Raw genomic sequence first — 20,961 nt, 5'->3', positions numbered from 1 at the left:
AGGGGGATGCCGCGCTCTGGCTCGAGAGAGTGCGATCTGGACCGAGGATCAGAGTTCAGAAGCGGCGGCGAGTACCGAAGTCGAAGCCAAGCATGGGAAGATGGTGGTTTATCTCCCTGGGGAACCGCGGCGCAGGTTAAGCTGTGAATGCCCTGAAGGCCGTCTCCTTCGGGCGAACTGACATGTAGTACACTCTGGTCTCGGTATCAAAGACATGTCAGTGGTCTGGCTCCGGTGACTCAATCCATGTCCAGAAACCAGGGTCAGCTTCCTCCGCGTCCGAGTGAAGGCAGAGAGGGGAATGGTCCCTCTGAGGGGAGTTTGGCTCAGTGATGGTGGCAGAAAAGGTCCTTGTGACGGCAGAGCGGTGTGGTCAGCACAGTGGACGGCATGTGCAGAGGCAGAAGTCATCCCGGGCGCGATGGGAACATCGCGAGGCCTTTTGGACGGGGGAGCGTGCCTTGTGGGAAGTACGCTCCTTTGACCTTGGCCAGGCGCTCTGACCCAGATGGTCCTTGGGGCGTGGACTTTCTGGCGGAGCTGCCTCGGTCACCTCCTTATGACTTCCTCTTCTTAGAAGAATGTCGGCATCACCCGTCTTGTCCTCGGGGGGAAGAAGGTTTGTCCGCAAGTCGTGTAAGGGCAAAGAGCGCTCCCTTGGAGTGGCCGTGGCTTGCTTAGGCCTATCCAGGTTGCCGCATTCCCCAGGAAGAATGCATCCGTCCTTCGGGCAACTTGGAGCATGTCGAGATGCCTTCAACGACGCCTTGTGAGGAACGGGTCGAATCGATCCGACCCGCCTCTACACACAAACGCTCTCCCAGAGCTGCGATCCCCCCAGTTATGGCTTACTCCCTTATCTCTCCTTGTGGCTCGAACCTCAGATCCCCGATTTCTTTCTGGGGCTCTTGGAGTGTTCGTCTTTTACATAAACTGGTTCTTTTACCCATTTCACATCAAGAGGTGTATTAGACCTTGTCCCGGCCGGGACAGAGACCACACTTTAAACGCTGTCCCGGGACGAAGACGCAGGTGGTGCAGCCGTAGGTAGGCCTACGACGAGCAGGGACGACCATCCCGGACTTTTTCCCAGGGCAATAGACTGAAGTCGGCCGGGACTCCTGGTCTTCCTGGCTTGGAGGACAGAGATTACAAAGGAGGCCGGCTCTGGCATCGTGGTCCTTTCCAGGGCACAACAGACAGGGAGTGAGAGTCTGGACAGGGCACCGTTGCCCCCGCAGACATCACATTTTTTGAAGGGTGCAGCATCCTTCCAAATCGTCCGGTAAGGGAGAGTCAAAGCGAAGTCAAACGAGCCGAGGGAGTCCGAAGGTACCCCGGGGCGGGAAAAAAGAGCGGTCAAAACAGTCCGAGTCTTGTGAAAGTGATTCCGTAACAAGCAAGAGCGAGGTGAAAGTCCTTTCAAGCAGCTAGCCGGCAAAAAAAAAGGACTGGGGAAAGAGAGGGAAGGCCCGGGGCCTTAATAACGGGTGGGGGCGGATTACCGCCAAAAAAGTTACTTGATGTTGGCAGAGTTAAATTGCCCAGTGATTCAGAGGTTCCGAATAGCACTGTGCAGGGCAACAGTAAAACCATTTGTATGATTTCCGCAGAGACCCACGAAGAAGAAAATAGTCAAACTGAAATGACAGGAGAGGGAACAAGACAAACAGTGCAAGGACCCAACCAGTGGGAGAAAAAGGACAGGCAGCATAAGAGAACAAATGGTCTTAAATGCCTCTACACTAATGCACAAAGCAGGGGAATAGCAAGATGAACTCGAACTCTCCTAGTACAACAGCAATATGATATAACCTGGCCTCACTGAATCTCTGGTGGGATGAGTCTCATGATTGGAATGTGGAAATCAGGGGTAAACCGTTTTAAGAGAAACAGGCCAACAGGAAAGGAGGAGGAATAGCACTATATGTCCAGAGATAGTTACAACCAGTGAAGAGATCCAGAACATCAATCATGGGAAGCCAGTAGAGAGCATCTGGATAGAATCAAAGGTGAGAGAAACAACAGGAGGTTACGTGGGAGTCTACTACAGACCCCCAAGTCAGACTGAGGAATTGGATGATATCGTTCTAGAACAGATGAAACACACAGTCAGAAAGGAGAATTAAGTAGTGATGGGCCTACTTCACACTATCGCTGAGAGCTTTGCTGGAAGTCAACTCAAAGCAAAATCCTCAGGTCTAGGCAAAATTCCTCACTTGCCTGGAATACGATGTCATGGTCCAAAGGTGAAGAGGCAACAAGGGGGGGGCAGCTATTTTAGTCTGATCCCTAACCAACAAGGATGACTTGGTTAATGGGGTGGCAAGTGGTGGGATCATTAGGTGAAAAGTGACCCTGTTCTCCTGGATTTGTAATACAGTGGAAAAAAATAGGAGAACCAGGCTAGTCAGACACGCAATCCTAGACTTTAGTAGAGCGATTTATTAAACTTAGAGAAGTATTGAGGCGATTCCATGGTCCATAATACTACAAGAGAAAGGAGTTCAGGACGGATTGGGAATTTCGCAAAGAAGATACGGAAGGCAGCAATTTCAAGCAGTTCCAGTGAGAAAGAAAACGGGAGGTTGTATCAAGAAACCGGATGAAGGACTAAGGAACTTTCAACCGAGTAAATTGAAACAGAACATGTATAAGAACTGAAAAAGGGGAAATCAAACAACAAAGGAATTCATAGAAATAGGCAGGCGTTTGTGGGGGTAAAGTCAAAAAGCCTAAAGCCAGAATAACTCAAGGCTTGCTAAAAGCGGTTAGAACAATAAAAGGAAGGGCTTTTTTGGATAGTCCGCAGCAAAAGGAGAACAGTAAACGATAGGGCCACTGCGTCGAAGATTGGCAAAAATGTTAACGAGGGACAGAGAAAAGGCAGAATTACATCACACCTCTTTGCCTCTGTCTTCTCAGAAAGGAAAGGGAGCTCAACCTGAGGATAATGGAGGCAGAGGACAAGGATAGGGGCATTTCAGTACAGAGAAGTAAGAAGTAGTAAGAGGAAACACCTATTAATCTAAATGAAGTTAAGTCCCTCCGGACAGATGAACTCCACAAGGTATTAAAAGAACGGGCAAAAAAATGTAATATCGGAGCCATTGGCAGATAATCTTTGAAAACTCCGCAAACAGGAAGATCCCAGCAGACTGGAGGAGGGCAAACATTGGCCCCATCTTCAAAAGGGGAAAAAAGAGGAGCCCAACAATTATTGTCCAGTTAGTTGACATCCAATACCAGGAAAGATTCTGGAGGCAGATCATTAAACAGAGGTCTGGGAACACTAGAAAGCAATGGCACAGAATCCACAAAAGTCAACACTGGGTTTTCAGAGAAACAATCATGGCCAAGACAAACCTAATCTCTTTCTTTGATAAATTACAGGTTGGTAGATGAAGGGATCTGTGGATATAGTATATCTTGATTTCACTAACCTTTTGAACAGGTTGTTCCATGGACAATTCCTTGCCAAACAAGCTTGAAAATGTGGGCTAGAACGAAGGAACGGTTACATGGATCTTAACGGTTGACCGTACGAACCCAAAGGGTGCTCAACAAATGGCTCCTTTTTCAGCCTGGAGGGAATGACCAGGGGGTCCGCACAGGGCTCTGTCCTGGGCCCAGTGCTATCAAATCTTTTATCAATGACCTGGATGACAGAATTGGGAGCATACTTATCAATTTGCAGATGAGCCAATTAGGGGATACCTAATACCCCAGAGGACAGGATCAAGATTCAAAATGCCTGAATAGACTAGAAGAAAACTGGCCAAAGCTAACAAAAATGAAATTCAACAGGGAGAAATGTAAGGTACTCACGTAGGGCAAAAAATGAAATGCAACAAGATAAGGGATGGGTGACACCTGGCTGAATGAAACACATTGAAAGGGATCAGAGGAGTCGCAAAGAGAAACCACAAGTTGAACATGGAGTCAACGTGTGATTGACAGCTAACAGGCCAATGCGATTCATGCCGCATCAATAAATATATGTCTAGATCAAGAAGTAAGAGAGTGCCCGCTGTATTCTGCTTGGTCAGGCCCCCACCTAGAATATTGTGTCCAGTTCTGGGGGGCGCCACCAAGTCAAAAAGGACATGAGAACTGGAGCCATGTGGTCCAAAGGAGGGCGACTAAAATGGTGAAGGGTTAGAAACCAAGCCCTACGAGGAACACTTAGGAGCTGGGTTGTTAGAGCTGGAGAAATAAGTGAAGAAGGGATATGATAGCCTTGTGTAAATAGTTGAAAGGATGTCTATTGAGGAGGGAGCAAGCTTGTTTTTCCTTCTGCTGCTCCAGAAGAACAGGACCTGGAACAATGGATTGCAAGCTCCAGGAAAGAGATTCCCCCTCAACATTAGGAGGAACTTTCCTGAGGGGAGTAAGGGCGTTCGAATGGAACACACTTTCTAAAGAGTGTAGATGGGATTCTCCCCATCCTGGAGGTCTCAAAGGGAGGGCTGAAATGGCAAGGTGTCGGGATGTTTGGGTCGGATTTCGCATGGCAGGGGTTGGACTGGATGGCCCTTGCGGTCTCTTCCAACTCTATGATTCGAGAACATGCCTTGCTGAGTATGCTTCATTTCATATAATGCACCGCAGCACGTCCACACGCAAGCGCCACAAATGGCATTTCCTATGTGAAACAAGTGTGAAGTGCGACAACGAATCTCGTGGAAATAAGAAGGAACGCTGTCACGGGCCGATATGCGTGGAAACATCTGCTTTAATTTTACATTCGGGAAAAGCACCACAGTTTGTACTTGGCAACACAGAACAATCCTGACGCAGTGAGACAGGTAAGCTTAAGCGTGAATCCCGCCTGCTTGCAGAACACTGCAATTCATTTTTTTGTTTCTATTTCCTTCCTTGAGAGCTTGTGTGGCTGAATTCCAAAACCTGCAAAGAAAAGGACGCCATGAGTTTCAAAGAAGTGCAGTGATTTGCAGCCAGCAGGGAAACGGAAGTAACAGTGAATAAACTTCGCCCGCGCTGAACAGACAGGCCAAAATAAAGCGGCTTTGGGTCCACGTGGGAGTATGCTGTTTTGAAATGACACAACAAACGCATCTTGAGGGCACTCTTAACGATCCTTAGGATTGGAGTGTGGCTTTTTCATGGCTTCCGGCTCTTAGTGACGCATGCAGTATTTAAACGCATGCCTCCAAAGTGACTCAAACAGCTTTATTTTGGCCTGTCTTTCAGCCCCTTACACAACTGAGGATGTGAGTCATTCCAGAAAAACAGCTGACTGGCCCAGGCGGGCATCAAGGGGCCAAGGTAACTTGCAGCAGAGCCCGATGGTAACTCATACACAACCTGAAAGGTTATTTGTAATGATTGACTCTGGAAAATAACATTCCAAATGAGAGCAAAATTTTTCACCTGAAATAACATAAGTACTGGAAAAAGCGGTTATGCCCTTCCCCTACTGGAAGAAATAACATTTAATTTTTTACCAATTAACTTAAGGAACAAGGTGGACAGAGGAGAGGGGTCGGTTCTTTTTTCGTACGGTAAAACAGTTCCTGGCACCTCTCGGATGAGAACCCCTTTCCTGCTTCCAGTCTGCTGACCTAAATCTACTGTACTTGAGTGAGGCAGCCAGCACATCTTCGAAGTGGCTAAGCGTTAGACAATATGAGTCCTTCTGGTGAAAGCGGTTTTTAACTACGTTCCACTGAAAGTTCGTTTTTGGCAATTAAGGAAGCGCTCTAGATAATCAGTTTCGTTTAAAGAAAGAAAAAGGAAGGCCGCTGCCATGAACCAATGGTTTGCCATTGGCTAATGAATCCAAAAGCCAGAGTTTAACTCCTGAGATGGGAATGCGTTGGAAAGCAGGGCTGGCGACTGGCTATACTTCCTGCATGGCTAGCTACCAGTTCATGTCACCAAAATACCCTGGACTTTGTTCAGACCGAAACAGCAGGCGACGGGGTTCGGCTCTTCAGTGCGTTCAGTAACAGATGCTCATCAAAGCTCTGTCTACCTATGTTTAAAGATGTAAGAGTTTCAGAAACAAAACAAAGAAACAAAAAACAGCTGTGCAGGATCTTGTGCTTTCAAGAAAACAAAAACAAATTTACATCTCCAATGACTTCAGATATGTTTTTCATTTCCGTCAGTGTCTTTCTCCGCTACCGCACCATCCTCCACGCTACTTTATGATTATTGCGTTTGGAAAGCTCAGGGCCTTCTTAAGTGTTCCGGGATGGTGTTTTAGTTTTCTTTAATTGTCCAATAACACATGACGACATGATAATGCTTCAGGTGAACAGTTAACCTTGCATTAGAATTATTAAAAAAAAAAACCCTGACTAGCCGAAGAACGATGTTAACATCCGCAAGACAGGGACAACAGCTAGGGGAGAGAAGCTGTGGAGACAGCCCCACGCCTGCCTTATCAGCCTCCTGTCCTCAAGCCAAGTCTTCTTTATAACATTTCAGATCCCAGGAGATGGAAAACACACTGGGTGGAACACAGACAAAAGGTAAATGACAGCGGTTCCCTGGCCGAGCCGACTGACGTATACTTTTATTTTTGCAAAACAAGGCAGACATGTAATGTGCAGCATCAATGGCATGCGCTAATGTCAGAAGGCCATGGGAATCGCCAGGGGTCACCTCGGGCATAGTCTTGGGGAGAATGACTGGGCACACAAGTGATCCAGCAAACGATTCGGGGAAAGCAGGTCCCTCTCCATCCTCTTCCTCAGTGGGTATAAGACCTAACGATGCCTAGTGACATTGTTCAGGTGCCAATTGTACCTCCAACAATGTAGATCGTGTTCTCTAACAAGCAACAGCCAGCTTTCATCAGACTGCCCCATCCCAGCCCGCATGGGGGCTCACTGTCGTCCACGGGTTGGTTTGCAGGGACATATACTCCACCGCCAAGAACAGCAAAGCATGGTTCCCAACGTGATCCATGCGGCCTTCCAAGCAAGGTCATATATTCTGTTATGCTCAGTGACCCCATGGCGTGGAGGACGCGGGGTTCATTCATGGGGGGTGTGTGAACTCCCAGTGGTCAACAGCGGGATCAAGAAAAGTAATGCCTTTTTTGTCTTCCACTGAGATCCCATAGCCCCACCGAGATATACAGCTTGCCTCCCAGAGTGGCCCCTGCGTGGCCCCAACGTCCTGCGTTTGAGAGAGCAACATAGCTCCACCATTGGTTTTGGGGCAATTATTTTCCCCAAAGAGGCAAGCTGCCAGAGCGGTTCCTTCCCCCTGTGGCATAGACCATGCCATGCAAAACGTTGAGCTGGAACTGATCCGGCTCTCTGCATGGCTTGATCCGTAGCCACTGGTTCAAGTGTATGGTTCATAGCGATAGCAGAATTCCACCGCACCCCTCGCCACACGGTACTCTGCAGGTGGTTGACCCGACCACATAGACAAGTTTCCAGTCCAACACTGCAACACATGTGTGACTGCGGCTCCCAACCTCGACATTTTCGGCCAGCTCATTGAATTGGCGCGTATTTGCTATCCGAAGCAAGTTTAGACGTTGCGCTCACAGTGCCTGTCCATTGTCTGTGTACGGGTTGCACCAAAATTGATGAGAGAGTAACGAGGAATAGCAGGTCCGGTGGCGACTGCATTTCAATGCTGCGCCGGAAAGGCAAGATCTGGTAGTTTGAAGGCTTTCCAGGAGGTACTGCACACTACTGCCCGCACAGACGGCTTCCACCATGAAAATGTTCCTACGGTGTTGGACATTGGCCCTATCTAAAACCAGCTCAGAGATTTCAATAAAGTCGGACGCTAATGGTGCAGAGGAACCTGGCTGGCGTTTTTGCTCCGTGTGCTACGGTCGGATACGCAGCGTACGTACTGGGGTCATACTGTAGCCCAGCGTATGGTGCCTGGACCCGGAAGAGGTCAATCTCAACTTTTCACCCCTTGCAGCTTCTTGATCTTGTTGCTTGCCTGAAGGGAAAAACACCACAAGGCGCTCACGGGAATGGTCAGGTTTGCAGGAAGTCCATCTTCCTCTGGAAATCTGAGGAAAATGGTTGGACAGCGTGAAATGGAAGGTGAGTCGAATGAAATGAAAAATGTGAAAGAGTCCACCGACTCCTTCAAGTGAAGCCAGACTGAAGGTGGTGGTTGCTAGCCATTTCTGACCTCATGTTAGGCAGGTGGTCGGTGCTGCTGAGGTCTCTACCGCTCATAGCAGACATTCAGGCAATTCCTGCCTCACACACAGCTCCACCACCGGCACCATTCTGCAAGAAGGGACGAGCTGCCCCCCACAGCACATGGCCTGGATTGCAGTTCAAGGTCCAGTGTACTTCGGGGTCACTTCGGGCAACTGTTCGTAAGGCAAACCTCTATGACTTGTTGCTTCAGGGCCCTTGGTCAGAGACCACGAACCTTTCAGCTCAATATCACATCTTGGCTGGCTTTCTCTCATTCCCACCAGTGAACATGGCCCTTAATTTTTAATACTCCCTAAAATGAAAAGTCAAAAGAAACACAAGGAGCGAAAATAGTTCAGATACATTGTTTCTTGGCTTAATTCTTCTTCTTTACTTAATCTTCTTCTAAAATACCCTAAAGCGCACCAGGGCATCCCATTGTGATTCTTGGAAAAAACGCTAAGCAAGGTTTTCAGCCTGCTTCTCTGGTTAGTAACTGGTCTGTGTTAGTACTTGATGGGAAACTGCCATGGGAATACTCAGGTGCTTTGTAAGGCTATATTTCAGTGGAGGGAAGTGAACGGCCGAAAACTCACCTGCTGAGCACCACTCCTTGCCCAAGAATAGAACAAAGAAAACCCTTTTGGCACTAGTCATTGGGTCACCATCCAAAGTTTGACAGGCAACATGAAGGCACAATAAAACCACCATATCCTAAGATACCAGAGCAGCTAGTTTTCCCATGCTTTGGGCCAGCTAATAAATCTAAGCTTCCAAAAACAAAAAACCAACCAATTTGAAATTTGTCTCACACACAACTTGTCCTCTTGTTCATTGGCTCGACTGCAAGGAATAGTGAGTGCGAACTCTATGCAGGGCTGAGTGTTCTCAAATGTTGCCTATAGGCCCACGACCCTTTAATACAAGTTCCTCATGTTGTCGGTGACCTCCACAACCATAAACATTGTGGTTGGCCTCCAGTTTTCCTAAGACCATTGGAAATACTGGGTTTTCTCTGAATGGTCTGTAGGTTGTTGACTCCTCTGTACAAAAGGTTGTTCGCTCGAACCCCCAAAGGGATCACAGAACCCCCCCCCCCCACAGGTTGCGGAAACCACTGTCGATGGTTAGGGGCGATTCTTTTGTCTGTCTGAAATTGTGATAAGGACTATTACCACAGGTATCATTACTTTGGTGAACACCTAATATGTACACTTTTTAATCAGTGGCTTTCTGTCTTTAATACATAGCCTCTCTTTACAATGTTTTTATCATTTTTAGCTGACATTTTGGCCTGACTATAGTATGCCGTGTCAACTGCCTTGTGTGTTACTATTAAACCGAAAAAAAATGAAAAACTATTGAATTAAACAATTTGGTGAACAAATACATTTGGACTGTCGACTTACAGAGAGTATTTTTAGACATTTATTAATTTTGTATTAATCCACCATTCACAGTGCAGAACTCTGTTTGACAAGGTAGGATTTACACGAATTACCTAAAAAACTGGCAATGCATAACATGTTACAGTTCCAAACCACCCAATTCTTGCCATGCAAGCGCAGGAGATGATGTTCTTTAAAAAGTACAATAAATGGTTGGAAAAAAGCCTCAATCAATATGGAAATGAGGGTTGTACAAGACATCTTAACTTTTGTGCTCGGTTGTATATCTTTACACTTTAGGATGCTTTTCTAGTTCCTGTTCATAGCTTGCCCTTTCCATTCCTGAGTTCCCTTCTTCTGATCTCTTGACTAGCCAGTCCCCCATTCTGATCAATGTTTGGATCCAAGGTAACGGGGGAGAACTTTTGTTACTATTTTGAGTTTTCCTCAGTGCCTATGGTTGGGTCCTGTGTAGATTCATTTGGCAGTCAAGGCCCTTGGATATCCACAGATTTTTGATTAATGCATGGCTTATTGCCAAGCGATCCCAGCAACTTGAAAATATTTTACAAAATACACAAATACCAAAACAACTTTGGCCCTATCGCAGACAAGCCAAGCAAAAGCTGCTTTGAGCCACTTGGAGGTTAGGTTTCAATGATGCATTCGTCTTAGAGTCTGAAGGCTGCACCAAAGCTGGCCCTCCTAGTCCTTAGGACTGGAGCGTTGCTTTTGGTGTGGCTTTCTGGACTCTCAATGAAACAACCATACCTCCAAGTGACTCAAAGCAGCTTTGTTTTGACTGTCTGTATCAGGCCTTGTTTTTGCCATTTTATGGACACAATCTTATTACGCCGCCCGTTTTATTTAATGAGGACTTGAGCATCCACAGATTTTGGTATCCACATGGCGGTTCCTGAACCCAACCCCACTGGATTATTCAGCAGTAAGCCTGCCCTTTCCACTTTTTCTTCAATCTTCCTCTTAGTATTTTGTTCCAGGATCAAGGTTTTCTCTACAAGTATGGTGTTGTATGCTCTGTGCTATCTTAGGACTGTTGATATTCCTTCTCCCTTATTGCTTTACGTAGGCCTCGCTTTTTCCCGGTCTAAACTTGCTTCTTCGATCTTATCGTCTATAGCCTTATGTTGCTTTTCCACGGCGTACGAATGTTTTCTGCAATTACAAAAGTAGTGGTGGTGCAGCCTCTGCCATGACTCCTTGCCTAGATCGGTGTGAACCATATTCTCGTTTCTCTACCTAATATTCTGTTCACAGAGTAGCCTCTTGTCCTAAATACCTAGATTTCTTCATCAGGATCTACGAGAGCTGACAGCGCTACTCATAACTTCATTCAATCTATGCAGTCCACAAACTTAAAGTACCCATAATTGTAACCAATATAAAACCCACCAGTGATAATCATCCACAATTCAGCCAAACCAACACTCCACACCACCAAACACCCCCCACCCCCCAAAACCCCACAGGTTCTAAACTTGCTCTTCTATTTAGAGTCTAGCCTGAATTCTAAGTCATTCAATCGCTACAAGTCAAAGATACACGTAACTATCAAACCTCTCTCAAAAATACTAATGGAATGGCAACAAACATCGCCAATTACGCCTTTGGCCGATCGGGAACCATTCTGTTTCGACTATATTCTGTTCCACAGTAGCCTACGTGTCCATAAAATTTACATTACGTCATAATTCCGGGTCTATAAACATTCAGGTTTACTAAGGAAAGAGACTCTTGCACAGTAGCCTATTCTGGATGGGAGATTTGGGTAGTCCAAGTCAAGACTTATCTTTCAACATTGCGAGAAGATGGACGGTCTCATTTGATTTTGTGTAATTACTGTGAAACGCTAAGTCAATAAAAACAACCTAGTCCTCTGGAAATTAATAGATGGGGTTTTTTGTGTCCATTTACAAGACTGTTATGGAATATGAGATAATATCCAATCAACCAAGAGGTCCCATACTCTTTTCCACCGCTAAGAATGTAGAGTTTCTCGGTTTTCCAGCATCTGTCCTATTTTCCATTCCGGCTCCTGCTGTCTCGCTGTGAAATGAAAAATGAAATGTAAGTTTCTGCTGCTGTGCTTATCAAATTGATTAGTGTCCATCTCCTGCTATAACTGGTTCGCAGCATGATTAAAAGGCCTGGGACAAATCTAACAGTTTGCATTTCGTAAATTGTAGGGATCTGGGTGTAAGACCTCATCTCCCAAAAGTGGTCTTAGTTTATAGGGTCATTCCACAACGACATGTGAAATGAGGAAAATAGGTTCCTGGGACTGTCCACAACTCTTCCGCACCTTGGGTGACCATATGTTTTCCAATCATTCTTGAGGTATGCTGTATATGAGCACCCATTTATGAGGAACTGGCCTTCCTTTAACTCGGTTGCAGCAATGTGGACTTATAGAGGAGGAGTTGGCCACAGTTTATCCTACATTAGCCGACGCAGGGCCTTTTGCATACAACCATAAAACAGACACCATAGGTTGTATTAAAAACACGATGCATGAATGGTAATAAAACATATTAAACATAAGACTCAGCTATGATATCTTTGTCACTGGGACAAATTAGAAAGTTTCTCCTCTTTCTCAGGGCTAACTAACTTGACATACGTCTTTGCTTGATAGTGACCATGAGTAGGAGTAAGGAAAGTAAGTAGTTGATGATGCAGGAGATGATGAAATCATTATCATCAGCATCATCATATTTATTTGTATGCCCAATTCTTTCCCCAAAACTGGGACCTTCAGAATGGCTTACAATGTAAAAATGAAAATTGGCTTAATATTCAACACTATAACAAGTGTGATTGCATTAAAATAGAATTAAATTATTGCCAGTAGTATCAAGTATTAGTATTAAAACAGATGTCATTAGTCAGAGAATGAAAATACCAGTTTTTTTTTAAAAAGGATACAAGTATTTAAAACAGCACCCACAGTCTTAACAATAACACATACAACACCCAAGCCCATTCCTTTAAAACTTGTCAGTTTTTAAACAGGTCTGCCAAATAGAGGCCCTGAGACCCCTGCTGAGTCCATTATAGGGCTTCAGTAGTCAACAGCCAGCACTCTGTTGAAATTGTGCCTGGGAAAACAAACCTGGCAGCAGTGGAAGCTGTTTTCAACAGGGGCCATTGTGTGCTCTGTTTACCTTGCCCTCAGTTGAACTAGCTCTTTGGACACTAGCCTGCAATTTTTGCAACTGCTCTTCAAAAGGCAGCCCCGAAGGAAAAGCATTTTCATGTAGTCCAACAGGGAAGTAAACTAAGGCATGTGCCACCATGGCACTATCGCCAGATCTCAAGGGAAATAGGTTGGCAGTTGGCACACACACCTTTAGATTGGTGGGAAAAAGAATTTCCCCTGGCCCACTGCTCAAACCTAAGTCCTCCCGGAGTTCATAACCTGCAGTCCAGGAATAAATAACTCAATAATAAATAATAACATAAAAGCTGTTATTGTTTTACTGCGCCTAGTCTAGCTCTGTCAGAAGGACAATCCAAGGAGAGGAAGCCGGCTTACAATTTTAAAAACTTCTCCCAAGACCCCTATTACGGATTTCATCCGGATACCATCAGATTCTCTGGGATATAGACCATCCTAATCGGTTCCTCTTGCCCTGCAGCAGAGGTTCCTGGCCTGTGTCTTACTGCTAATAAAAAATGCATTTTACATTTTAAAATATATATATTTAAAACGGTGGATAGCTTCTATAATGTACAACTAAGCAGGGTCAGGAGGTACTGGAGGCACTCAATCTAATCTAAATTTTACACACATACTATTCTGTCTGACCATCATCAATACCCTTTAACTCCCCAGTCAGGTTTTTGCAAAGTACGTAGTCTGCACTTAGGAGGATCTTAAGGTTTTTTATGGGGCAAAGTAACAAGACTGAAATAACGGGGGGACATTTCCCAGGGTAAATGGGAAAATTCTTATTATACTATAACCACGTGGCCGTTCGCAGTTATTTAGCAGGCAGCATAATTTTCCTGGAAATGCAAAGCTAAACACCCTGATTTCCTACTGTCGACTGGTGCCTTTTGCAAGTCAAATACTGGTAGTTTAATTGAGAATCCTCCCAAACTGACGATACAAGAAGGACACAAATTGTCCTGTATGATCATTTTCTTCATATCCATTGCGTCGTCAGAAATTTAAATTGCTTGGTCTGTTCAGTTCTCGTTCTGTTGCGCTTCATGGAATTAAAAGGGGTGGAAAATGCAGAAGTACAGTGGGTACCCCACGCCCGGGATAAACGAATGCCGCCGCGCCGGCCTTACGAAATTTTCCGGGTTACAAAAAAATCAATTGAAAAAAACTGTTCTTTCCGGGTTATACGAAGGTTATTTCGGGGGTATGAAAGAAATTTGTTGCTCAGTTCTCGTTGCGCTGTTGTCGCTTGACCAATCGCGGAACTTTTAACCCCATTAGCGCCTATGGTTTTTTGTTTTCGGCTGCGAAAAAGAAATGCGTTTTCGGGTTACGAACAGACGGGCGGCGGACACGAAGTTAAATTCGGAACCGGGGTAATCCCCCCCTGTACTTGAGGAATAGAAGTCATGGCAATTGCACTTGTCACAACACCAAACAAGGGTTGCAATCCTGGATTGGCTGTACTGGTTGGTTTTTCAGGGATAGGCTTTTACCAGCATAGCCCTGATACGGATTTAGCGGCTCGACGCTGGCGAAAAGCGTAGCAGCAAGATGTTTGCGCTCCCATCATACAGAGGCAGGGAAACAGGACCTGTGAATAACAATAACATACATTTCGACTCGTACAATTGGACCGTTCGTGTATGAAATCGAGGGCAGGTTTGGGTTGCAAAAATCAATGGCATTGTTGATATGACCACCCCTGTGGATAAGTCCGTGGTTAATTCAACTTAGCATCGATGGTAAACAAGGGATGTAAAGGATGAAGCAAAAGGGAAATGATCCGGTTTAAAGATCGTTAAAGAATTGTAGACGAGGCTGTTAACTGTGGCTCACCCTAAAGGCTTTGGCGGATGGTATGGATGAGACAGGTAGAGGGGGCTCGATTCATGCTTCTTTTAGGTGTCTCCGAAACGCAGGTTAAGCCTCCTCACCATTTTGCATCATCACCAAGGCATGGCTTTCCCTTGTTGATTGAAAAGTACAGTACTTACATTGACCCAGGGTAGTCGACAACAGGTTTTTGGGGCATTTTTTGACGGAAATTTCTGAGACTTACTAATGAGTATATACTATAAACTCCATTCTGTCCCTGAACCCGGGAAAGCGACTGTCAGTTTGAAAACAGGCAATAACATATACAGTGGTACCCGCCGGGATACGAATTACCCAACTTACAATTTTTCGGGATCGAAAAAATCCCATAGGGATTTATGGGTTTCGGCGTTCGAGGTTTTTTCAGGTACGAAAAAAACCTCGGCGCTGTTTTCAATGGAGCAGCGGCAGAGCCGCGGCGTTTTTCCATTAGCGCCTATAGGCAATTCAGTTACGAACGGTTTTCCATTCTGTTTACTGAAATTAGCCGCTGGAAAGCTGAATCTTTCAAGTTCGTACACCGAGGGAGCAATTACATCGTAGTACGCAGCCACTCTGCGTGCCTGGAGTTGATTATATCAGACTGGGGAGACCCCACTTATCATCCCCAGGTGACTCCATGAACACTCACTGGGAAGACCTTGGGGACAATCACACTCTTATGTAAACTATCGCCTGACCCTAACTCACAGGGTTCGTTGTTGTGCAAAGGATGAAGTGGGGGAGCGAGATAACCACATACAGTGTCTTCGCAAGTCAGTCAAGAGGAAATGTGAGAAAGATAAAATGTACCGTAACAGACAAATTAATTAAAAAGATAGCATGCACCCACCAATAACAAGGCAATGGGATCCTGAATAGCAAAAATGGGTATGGGAAGCAGACAACAATGGCCATTCTTGGTCCATGTCACCGCAGCTGTGCCCAGATCTCTAGGTCACTTTAATTTTTACACGTGAACTAGCCATCAACCTCCCTGTTTCCATGTAACCAATCAAGCCACTGAACGAGTTTATCGGTTTGTCAACGGCCAAAATACACATGGCAAGCATTATGTTTTCTGCTCTTTGTTTTTTTTAAGCTGGCTTTCAACTTGTGGAGGAAGTGCGTAGAAGACATGCTTCATATGTCAACCAAGAAAGAAGAGCTGCGAGTCAGCAGAAGCTCTGTTCAAAATTAATCCTGAGTTGTATAAAACCGGGTCCCCTTGTAGCTCTGGAAATCCAGATGTTACAGCAATCAGCAAGGCAAAGTGCGGTTTTTTTAAAGCCAAATCCTTTTGGCCCTTGATCTGACAATAAAACCAGAAGCAAATGCTCAAACGTAAGTGTGGTGCGATTGTTGCGATTGATCTGCATTCTCAGGTAATCGGCCCTCCTCAACGTCCAAGTTATGTTGAAAGAAACCTTCCTGAAGCCAAATTAAAGCAGCAATAATGCAATATTATCACAGGCTACGCTAGGATGAATAACCAGTATTCCAAACAGTGTCATATAGTCACACTGGTTAGCTAGAAAATCATCTCCTGCCTCCCCTCAACATCGCCCACGCCTTTTTGGAAGCGACAACAAAACCCTCTAGAGCTTGGTGGGTTACTAGGTAACACAAACCAACAGGCTAAAAAACAATGTGTGGTGCATGCATGTGCATGTGCCGCACAGAGACAAAGTCCAAATCTCGTGGAAGGCAGATGCCAAAGCCAAACGGAGAGACTGTTAACACAGGCTAGCTTGCAATAAGCAATGTTGGAAAAAAGGTCCAAAGTGGTTCAAATGCCAAGAGGTGGGTTACACAAGGAGGACCATGCTTCTTTCCATTCGGGGCATAAGATGACCCTTCTGCCAAACACCAGAAAACTTTCCATCAGAACAGTTGGCCTGGGCCACACCCAACGAATCAGCCCAGATGTTATAAATTATTGACGAGAATAATCCTTTACAAGATGCCAACCCATAGTGGCATGCAGCTTCATTCTTGTGACCCTGTTTTCAACCCACCATGCCTTTTCTGACAACCATTTTTCCATATGGCCAGAAGTAAACAAAGAAAAAATGCACAGCCACAATTTCTGTATCATCACCTACTTTTCTCAGTACAGCACTTGTTCGTATCTCATCGTTTTATGTAGGAAAGTTCAGTCTCTCTAAAGCCTGACCACACCACAATGCCCACTTACTAGGCAGCAGGCCACAGTAGAGCAACAGGAATCTGTTCACCATTGTCATTGCGTCAAAACGGACTTCCAAATCGACCTGGTGAAACAGACCTCCTGTCTTGCTCACATGTGGCTGAAACGCGTGGTAAGTGGGAATTGGGGGGGAGTGCAGGCTGAGCGCAGACTCTCACTTTTGCCCAATGTAACTAAGATGGTGCGAACAATCACAACAACCAGGATCCCTGTCCACATTCTCCCTCCTTCTCTCATACCAAAAGATCGCTTGTTTGAAGGGGAGAGAGAGATGTGGAGCCATCAATCCGGTTGCTTTCTGATAGACCAGGGAAAGAACAGACACTCGTTTGCTTGCAGCAGTGGCTGCTGCGCCCACTCCAGTGGAGAGACTGAGTGCGACTTTCATTTGTTATGTATTCTCTAAATTAACAGAACATATGTAGGAATCATAGAATACGCAACCAGGTCATGAACACATAACTCCCTTTTTTAATGTTCTGATCATTGGTAACTGCCCATTAATGACATTACGTGGTGCATATGTTTGTTAGGTTTAACCCAGACACAAGCAGATACAGTGGCAGTAGCTGTTTGCCCCCAATGAGCCTATAAGTCTTTTCTCCTAAAGTTCGCAAGATAAAATCCTAGTCCTCATGTGTTTCGAGCAAAGAGTTGATTTAGATAGGAACTGCAGGGAGCCACTTGATCTTGATAACATCAGAGCTGTCGTGTTTTTGTGGGTTTGGGGGGGGTTTGGGTTAATGGGACCATGTCTCGAAGAAGCAGATGTTCTTCTTCCTGCCACATTGTTTGACAAGTGATCTGTGGCTGGCATCTTCAGAGAATCGCCTTGGCCTTGGAAAAGAAAGTCTTCTTCGACACATGGCCCCATTAACAACCAAAAAAACCAAACAAAAACCCACAAAACTATGGATGCCTAGCCCCATGAAAGCCTGTCGACTGTCACATCAGAGGTCTATCCCAACCAATCCGAGCTTGACAGAGCACTCTTCCAAAGGGTTTCCAACAAGCCATCTTTCCACTCCGACCCAAACCATGAAAACCTTCTGTATAGAAAGTTTATGCCTGTGCCACTACATTCAAAAAAAAAAAAAAAAAAAAAGAAAAAAAGAGCGATCAAGCTCTCTTCTAAGTTTTAGGACAATTGTCCCACCACTTTGCCTACTGCCTGACAGAAGGGGAAGGTTCTGGAACAAGAAGGGAAGGATCGAGGCCTCTGACAGATAGGTCACTCAGGCCTCTCACCTGAAGTAGTTCGCTGCACGCAGGCCAAAACAACTTTATGGACCTGAACGAAACCTCTGTTGTTGATTGGTGAGGCTGACGTTTTCGAAGCAAACGTGTGCCTGAGCCTCGGCGAGAGGAGAACCAGGCCATGCATGAGCAGTGGTGCTCGGTGGCTTGGAGCAGAAAAAGTGCATTTCAAGGGTGCTGTGCTGTAGTCTGCGCATGCTATAAAGGAGAGGAGGGAGGGATTCGGGAAGAGAGCCGAGTTCAGGTTTTTTAACTGGTCAGCTTCAAATTCCTGACCTGGGTCACCTTAACATAAGCAGAAACCACATAGGTGGTCCCAATGCTAGTTGTGGGCTTTGCTGCTTCCATCTGGCTGACAGCAGGGAATCCACAAGCCAGCCCAAACGACACCACCATTTTCTCCCCTCTTGGTGCCCACCAAAGTACCTTCTCATAAGGTGACCAGTCACTGATGTACTTCATACATTGCCTTGCAAACATATTTACCATTCTGAGTGACATTCGCCACACCCACTCCCATAACTGGCCATCATTCCAAAAGGGGTCTGACAACTGTTTTCTTGCCCCAAAAAAACAGTCGATGCCAAACTAATCTACATCTAAATCTTCTTTTTTATAGTAATGAGTCCACAAACTGTGTGGATTGAAGTGAATGCTGTGGAATGGCTAGTGTGTTGTGAATGATTGCAGTTAACACAGGTCTCCCATGATAGTCTTTGGCAAAAACAGGCAAGTAAAATGTGGGCTAGGCCAATGGGCAGTTGTTGGGTGGCATTTGTAATCGGTTGACGCGACCCAAGCCGACCTCAGGTTCATCCAAACCTGCGTTTGTATAACTTATAACAGTTCTTCGTTTCATTAGTCTGTTAATAGGATTAATTTGAGATGGTCTTAAATGCAAGAGAACTGTCCAGAACCTCAGCCTCTAAAAACCCTGGAGAGAGCGACTGTCCGATCAGTGAATAAGCAAATACTGACTTAGATGGACTTGATGGAGTAAGCTCTCTCTTGTCATTTGCAAGTCTGAAATTTGAATCTGTGTTCAAGTATCTGAATGAAGAACAGTAACTGCGCAAAATTTCAATTAGCGGAAGGTAGGTAGCATAGGTACCTTAGCTTTCAATTAATCCAAAAAACAAAATGGATACTTAATAATTGCTAGAGCTTCACTTCTTTAACAGTCCAGCCAGGCGCAAGGGTTCCTTTTCAATCCCAATTTTCCCACAATTCATAAAAAAACCTCTGGAATCACAACCTACCTGGTCCACCCAAATTTATGCAATTAGTGTGGCCATGTTCGGGGCAAAAACAAACACGTTTGGTAGTGCTGACTGATGCAAATGGTCCGCTTCTTCCCTTGGAACCTAGGTCTAAAGTAAGCCATTTATGACAGCATACCATTATTAACATGACCCTGGGTATTCTCCCAGGACCTTGGCTCTATTTCTCCTCTATTTCTTCTTTCTCATCTACGCTTTCCCTTTTTATATTTTCACATCCTGGATCTCTGGTGGGCAGCTTTCCCACGCAATGGGGCGGCACATCCCAAATGTTTTTAGTATACATCCTCAGCTTCAGATCCTGCTAGCGTGTCCAAACTGTCAGAAAGCTGTCAATCCAAAATGTCCTCCAGGAGACCATCCAAGGATGTTGTTATTTTGAGAATTCACAGTACTGTCTTATCTGAACCAAGACTGGCTGAACTGGCTGAGATTCCCCTCGTCTTTGTTGTGTGTGGGAGAGGCAGTGTCGGGGATCAATGGTCTGCCATGCTTGCCTCATCATATAGTTTTGTATAAAGCTTTAGGTAATGACTGTGATGATGGGTGTTAGCTACACAACAGTGTATCTTTGATACTGTACCCGAAAGTATACTTCTCTTAAGTGCCAAACTTTATTTTTTAAAACATTCCCTTTCTTTCACCAGGTCTGCTAACATATCCTTCAGTATAAGGCACTGAGGCCACAGTATTTGAGATGCACCATGAGCATCTTCAGCTCTTGATGAGTCCATGCAGAGTCTCACCCACATCCATACCTTTCTTGTTGCCAGAGTTAATACCAAGGCAGTCATTGAAGAAGTGGCCCCCTGATCTTATGAATCCTCTTGCCAATATGGCTTGTCTTATGGGACTGCCCTTAAGGGCTGCTAGCTATCTTTGCGGAGTTATGGACCATAACTTAATTTTAGAGCAACTCAGCCCACCGGGATCAGTTCAATATGCACACACAAATCTAGGACTATACCAACGTGGGAGAAGAGAAGTGAGTCAGACTTCATCTCTCACAACCCCCCCCACTTCCTTCACATCCACACACTCACTGGGCACTTCTAGGCTCCACCAATCCTGTCGGCTAAGATCCCCCCATGCCCATGTGCTGGTCAGACGGCCCTTTTAACCTAGGTAGTTTCCACTAAAAATACTAGTGATCCCACTGTGGACGTTGCTCCAAAGTCAGGTTCCAGAGCCCATGGTCCACCCATCAGGGCTTCCCCAGACACTGGCTGGCTGCACAAATTTTACCAAGTCAACATGTGGAGATGTCATGGAATGTTGGAGGCCAGTTCAACTCACAGGATACTGTATTGTGGGTGGGTATAAGAACTGCCAGGGAACTGGCAAAATCTTCCTATGTGTCTCAAACTGCCATGCGTTGGGTAATGACAAAGCATACCTTCCAGAGCCTTCCAAACAGATCCGGCCAGAGAGAGGAGAAGGAGAGGAGCTGGCTGGGCAGCCATATTGAGACCGTGGTAAAACTTGGGCTGAAGGGGCGGAGCTTCTGTGAAGTCACAAGGGGGCGGAGCTAACGACTAGCTTTATATAACACCTTCCAAGCCTTCCAGAAACAGTCAGGCCAGAGAGGGGGAGGGGAGCTGGCTTTGGCAGCCATTTTGAGACC

General features: G+C 45.5%; 1 pseudogene; it reads right to left on the bottom strand.

Annotated features, from left to right (window-relative positions):
• Positions 1–968: 968 nt before the first annotated feature.
• Positions 969–20,961, bottom strand: part of LOC121916621 — a 29,214-nt pseudogene continuing 9,221 nt past the window's right edge.

The sequence above is a fragment of the Sceloporus undulatus genome, chromosome 10, assembly GCF_019175285.1.
Source record: "Sceloporus undulatus isolate JIND9_A2432 ecotype Alabama chromosome 10, SceUnd_v1.1, whole genome shotgun sequence".
Taxonomy (NCBI): Eukaryota; Metazoa; Chordata; class Lepidosauria; order Squamata; family Phrynosomatidae; genus Sceloporus; species Sceloporus undulatus.
This window is presented reverse-complemented; position numbering and strand designations above follow the sequence as displayed.